General features: G+C 37.3%; 1 pseudogene; it reads right to left on the bottom strand.

Annotated features, from left to right (window-relative positions):
* Positions 1–4249: 4249 nt before the first annotated feature.
* On the bottom strand, positions 4250–4897 carry LOC147276025 (secreted RxLR effector protein 161 pseudogene; annotated as a pseudogene).
* Between the last annotated feature and the right edge of the window lie 1164 nt (positions 4898–6061).

The raw sequence follows: 6061 nt of genomic DNA, 5'->3' as shown, positions 1-6061 counted from the left end.
GAAAAAGTTAGAACATCTGATGTGGAATATTTATGTTCTCAACGAACTTGGCTGCTATAAACATAATCAAGAAAATTGCTATTTTGATTGTATTGATGAATGAAGATCATAAATAGAGTCAGATCCTCTAGCTCTAATGGTAATCAAAGCTATACGGATGGTAGCATTCTAATCACCATGAAACATAATTAATGTAGTAGACTAGAAGCTAGTCAACAGTGCCACATCATATGTAGACTTTGAACGTACGGTATCTGCTACTGCTAGTAATTAGCTCTTTGATCGATTACTTCCTCCAGCAGACAAATTCTTGCATCGAAAACTCGAAAAGATATATACAAAATGAAAGAGCCATAACAATATAAAGTGGTCGATCAGCATATATAGCTTAGATATGGCGCTGTTTAAAAATATGAGATGAATTATCAAAACAATTCTTATTATATATTTGCTCACTTTAATTTTCTTTTGGACTGGTCATATATAACCTATGCGAGTATTGTGGAGTCGATCACATATATATATATATATATATTAATTAATTTGATGGTAATTGGTAACACAAATAATTAATTAATTAATTAATTAATGGATGGTCAAGGATTCATGGTGGCTGAGTAGTGCTGCAAAAACTATAAAACCCACATGACGAATGTTATCCTCTGGGAGTCTGATGTCAAACATTGCGTACGTCCCCAGCGATGTGACTCACTCTTATTGGTCAAAACACTCAAAACTAATGAATTTCAAGCCCTTAAACAAATAATATCACACTTTACGTTTCCCACACCAACACACCAACAACTGCCAGCTGATCGAAATTCCAAAGCCTCAACGCACAACCAATAATTGGTTTATATATATCTATGCCATCAGACAAATATTTATTTCAATTCATATAAATCAATTTAGTTTGATCCCTTTAGAAAGGTATAGGATTCAAATTCTGTATCCATGTTCCTAGATTTGAGCCCATAATTGGAAGCGATTTTATATCAAAATTAATCTCTATGACAAGAAAGTGGCCGGGACAAAATGCAATATGTACGTGCGCAAACAAATTAATGAATTGCAATTTTATACATTTATATTATATTTGTAGAGAAATGTTTCCTTTTTATAATTTGAATTATAATTTATTAACTTATTTTTACTGAATGTGTGATTCAAACGATCTCATGTATTAAATAATATTACCTTATATTTGCATGCACAAACCGACTTGTGTAATTAATTAAGTAGCAATATTATTAATGTGTAACTAAATCATAAAGCAGCGAAAGAATACGTACTACTAGAACAGTAGTAATGTTTGTGGGAAAATCCACATCGATCCGAATAGCCAATCACAGCTCGACACGTGGCTGGTCAACACCCACCTCGGAGTTGACTTTCTATGGTCAAACTTTGACCTCCACATCATCACTGGTCAGCATTTCCTCTGCCAGCTCAGATCGAATTTCCACGCCGGGCCCACCATGTTCGGTCCGAGCCGAACCGATGATCTTCCAATGGATAGAGTGTCCATCTCACCACGGTCATTCCGGTTCGGCTCGGCTCGGCACAGGGCACGGTCTCTTTTCGAGTTCTGGCGTCGACCAGTTAGGGCTCGGAAGGATCCCAGTCTACTGGATCGGCTCGGTCTTGAATCCCATGCCCGATCCGATCACACATGGACTTTATGTTTACGCATAAGAACATGTGCTTGTATCGGCTCGGCTCGGCTCTCCGCCGCCATTCCCGGGAAGATCACGCTGGGACGAACCGCCACACTTAAATGCACCTGACACAAATCTTCTGACAGGGGGGATATCAGGCTTGCATTCATGACTACTGGAGCAGTCTACCTGAACCTTCCAGCCTTGCATTTAATGGAGCATTCAATGCAGCATTGAATGCTCAGGAAGCAAGCAGCTGAGCATGCAACTAGGTCTGACCAGGTGCGTGGGTCTTTGGCAACCATTCATTCACATGCAGGTATCTTACTCATTAAGGTTTCCTTTGCTTATATATACCAAGTCATATGTGCAAAAACCAGGACTACGCATCTACACACAAAACACTTATACAAAATTTCCACTCTCCCAAGAGCATACCCAACTTGCTGAGAATAACCCAGAACATTTGCCTTGTTTTTCCCATTCTCCCAAGTTCTTCCTTTGTTCTTCCTCATCCACCATCAGACACCACCACTGATTTCATCATCGGAGTGTGTTTGGCTGGTACCACACCGGTCCATCTCCTTTGATCTTGTTTTTTGTCTACAGGAAGATCTCAACCAGCATCCACTTCATCATCCAGCAAAGCACCTGATCAGCCAGGTCAACTTATCTAAGTTGTTGTATCTACCTTACGAGAATTTGCATCAACAAGTAACTCGATGATCAGTTGATGAAGATTATTCCAAAAGTTTATTATTATTGATTGCAAATGTTTATTACAACTGAGAATTACTAATTAGAGGTATCGATCACCGGACACAGCAGCAAGACGGCTTTTGAGTCCCAAGTGAAATACAGTAGCCTCCCTTGGGATAATTCTTAGATATGCAAGTCCCATTACAGGCTTTGAATGGAATTTGATCTGGACATGTACCCAAGCACCTAAAAACTGGTGGTGTAAATTTAATACTTGGTGCCTCTGCTGGCCCTGCCACTAATCCATTATTCAAATTTAATTAATCACTTACAAATATAATATTTAAGCATCAAATTAATGATCTTTACCATGATGATGATGATGATAATATGAGAAAGAAGTGAGCTTAATTTACCTGAAGCAAAAGTCAAAGCAATGCAGAGAAACACCAACAAGAGCTGAAGAACCACAGGAGAAACCTTACCAGCAGCCATCATATAGGATATATATATTCACCTTTATCTTCCTCTTACTTTGTTGATGAATGATTGAAGGTCAACACACCATATATATATACCATCTACTTAACTAGCTTATATAATATTTGCATGTTGTTTGTAGGAGTTTTTTCTATGCATGTTTCAAAGTCAAATCATATCCATACATGCATAAAAACTTATAAGGCAGGTTAATGAATATTAAATCTTACATATTAAAAAAAATACAAATTAATCTTGTTTTTATGATTTTGTTATAAACTTATAACTGATCTGGATTTTACTCGTGAATTGATTTGTCGTACATGCTTTGTTTTCAGGCGTTGGGTCAAGGCTTTCAAGCTGGCCCATCAAGTCAGTCATGATCCAGCAAAACAATTGGGCTTCCATTGTTAGAATTTTAATATCAATTCAGTAATTTACATTCAGTAATGTAACAGTTGACATCTCATATGGCAATTACGACATCTCATATGGCAATTACTAAGCAGTCGAATGTCAATTGGAAATCAAATGACAATTGGAAATCAAACTTCAGTAAAAATTACTTACTGTGCGGAAGTGTCTTGAATTAGTGTACAATATATATCTGAAGGATAATGAAGATAAAAATCAGAGTTACATACCGTTGTTGGCCATTGAGAATTGATAGAGATTGGTGATTGAAACTTCTTTGACAAACCTTAACTCTGAGACTTCTTCTATTCTCTGTCTCTCTTTTCACAGATTGTTTCTATACTGATGGAATTGTTAAGTTACCAATATGTTCAAGAGTCTGTGTCTATTATAGAGGAGAGTAGAGGGCCACAGAAAATGATAAGAACGTGCTATTTAGAAAACCACCCATCATGGACTTTTATCTAAAAGCAGTTATGTGTTTACTGGCTTCCTTAATTTGTGGAGTCCAACATACATGAAAACATGTAGTGGCTAAATGGGTCACTAACGTGAAACTAACATTCTCCCACTTGACCCATTAAATTATCAAGATGCAGAATTTGCATACTAGGAATATTTCAAAAACATGCAATTTTTTATAAAACTTTTGACTCAGTTGGATTCCACACTAAAAGAATATGTGATCACAAAATCTTTCAAAACAGCCAGTAAATCCATACTTATTAAAGCTATGATACTGTGATTAGTCCAAATCATCAACATGAGTCACAGCGGTTGTATAACAACTATGTCATATTCCCTTCTATGTCCACAAAATTGATGACTTTTGTAACCCAGTCTATTATGCCTAACAGCCCCTGTAATTTGTCTTGTTAAGACATTTCCTGTTAATAAAACAATCAAAACAATATGTGCACAACTTGAAACAGGAAAAACATAAACAAACTTTTACTGCACAATATGTCAATAATTATTAAAACACACAAAACCACATATCATGGATTACTCAAAAGACCCATCCTTGCAACATGTTCCTTATATGTCTTTGGAGGCAATCCCTTAGTTAACGGATCAGCTATCATGAGAGTGGTGCTTAAATTTTCGATTGACACTTGTTGTTCCTTGACTCTTTCTCTAACAACCAAGTACTTAAGTTCCATGTGTTTAGAACCACTAGAGTACTTTCCATTCTTAGAGAAGAAAACTGTTGCAGTATTATCACAATATATTCTCAGTGGCCTAGCAATGGAGTCCACAACACCAAGTCCTGAGAAAAAATTTCGTAACCATAAAGCATGATTCGTGGCCTCAAAACACGCCACAAACTCGGCCTCCATCGTCGATGAGGCAGTAATAGATTGCTTTACACTTTTCCACGAGACTGCCCCACCAGCTAGCATAAACACAAAACCAGATGTGGATTTTAAGCTATCTTGGCAACCAGCAAAATCCGAGTCTGAGTAGCCAATCAGTTCTAATTGATCTGATCTACTATATGTGAGCATATAATCCTTCGTCCCTTGAAGATATCTCATAACCTTCTTTGCTGCCCTCCAATGTTCCATTCCTGGGTTACTCTTATATCTACCTAGCATTCCAACAGCAAAGCTAATATCCGGTCTGGTACAAGTTTGAGCATACATCAAGCTCTCCACAGCTGATGCATATGGAATCTTATTCATCCCTTCTCTTTCTAGCTAAGTCATTCCTTGGACACTGTTTTTCATTTAACTTATCACCTTTAACTATTGGTGCATCACTGACTGAACACAACTGCATATTGAATCTTTCCAAAACTCGATTGATATATCCTTTCTGAGATAGTCCTAGCAATCCTCGAGATCGATCCCTAAAGATCTCTATGCCAATAACATAAGCTGCCTCACCCATATCAACCATCTTAAAGTTCTTGGCAAGATATTCCTTGGTTACATGTAACAAACCAAGATCACTACTAGCTAACAAAATATCATCCACGTACAGAACCAAAAAGATAAACTTACTCCCACTGATTTTCAGATATATACACTGATCAACAGTGTTTTCCTTAAATCCAAATGAGGTAATAATATCATTAAACCTTATATACCATTGCCTAGAAGCTTGTTTAAGCCCGTAAATGGATTTCTTTAATTTGCAAGCTAAATTTTCTCTTCCTTTCTTTGCGAACCCTTCAGGTTGCTCCATGTAGATATCTTCATCCAAATTCCCATTCAGAAAAGCAGTTTTCACATCCATTTGATGTAACTCTAAGTCATAATGAGCTACAAGTGCCATGATGATTCTAAGTGAGTCCTTCTTAGAGACTGGAGAGAATGTCTCCTTATAGTCAATGCCTTCCTTTTGAGTGAAACCTTTGGCCACAAGTCTGGCCTTATATCGCTCGATATTGCCTTTAGCATCGCGCTTGGTCTTAAAGACCCATTTACAGCCGATTTTCTTACAATTATTAGGCAATTCGACGAGATCCCAAACACAATTCTGGTCCATTGATTTCAACTCTTCATTCATGGCATCTATCCATTTACTAGATTCATCACTCTTAATGGCTTGTGAAAATGAAACCGGATCTTTCTTAATCCCAATATCAAAATCAGATTCTTGTAGATACACCACATAGTCATCTGTAATGGCAGCCCTCCTTTCTCTCTGAGATCTTCTCAGAACTACCGGTTGTGGTGGTTCTACAACATTTTCAATGACGATATCTTCATGGAGTGGAGATACATTTTCATTATATTGTTCATTCACTTCAGGTTGCGGAGCATTCTGAGGAATAACAACATTATCTTGAAGAGGAAAGGGTG

This window comes from Dryas octopetala, chromosome 8 (assembly GCF_963921425.1).
Source record: "Dryas octopetala chromosome 8, drDryOcto1.1, whole genome shotgun sequence".
NCBI lineage: Eukaryota > Viridiplantae > Streptophyta > Magnoliopsida > Rosales > Rosaceae > Dryas > Dryas octopetala.
This window is presented reverse-complemented; position numbering and strand designations above follow the sequence as displayed.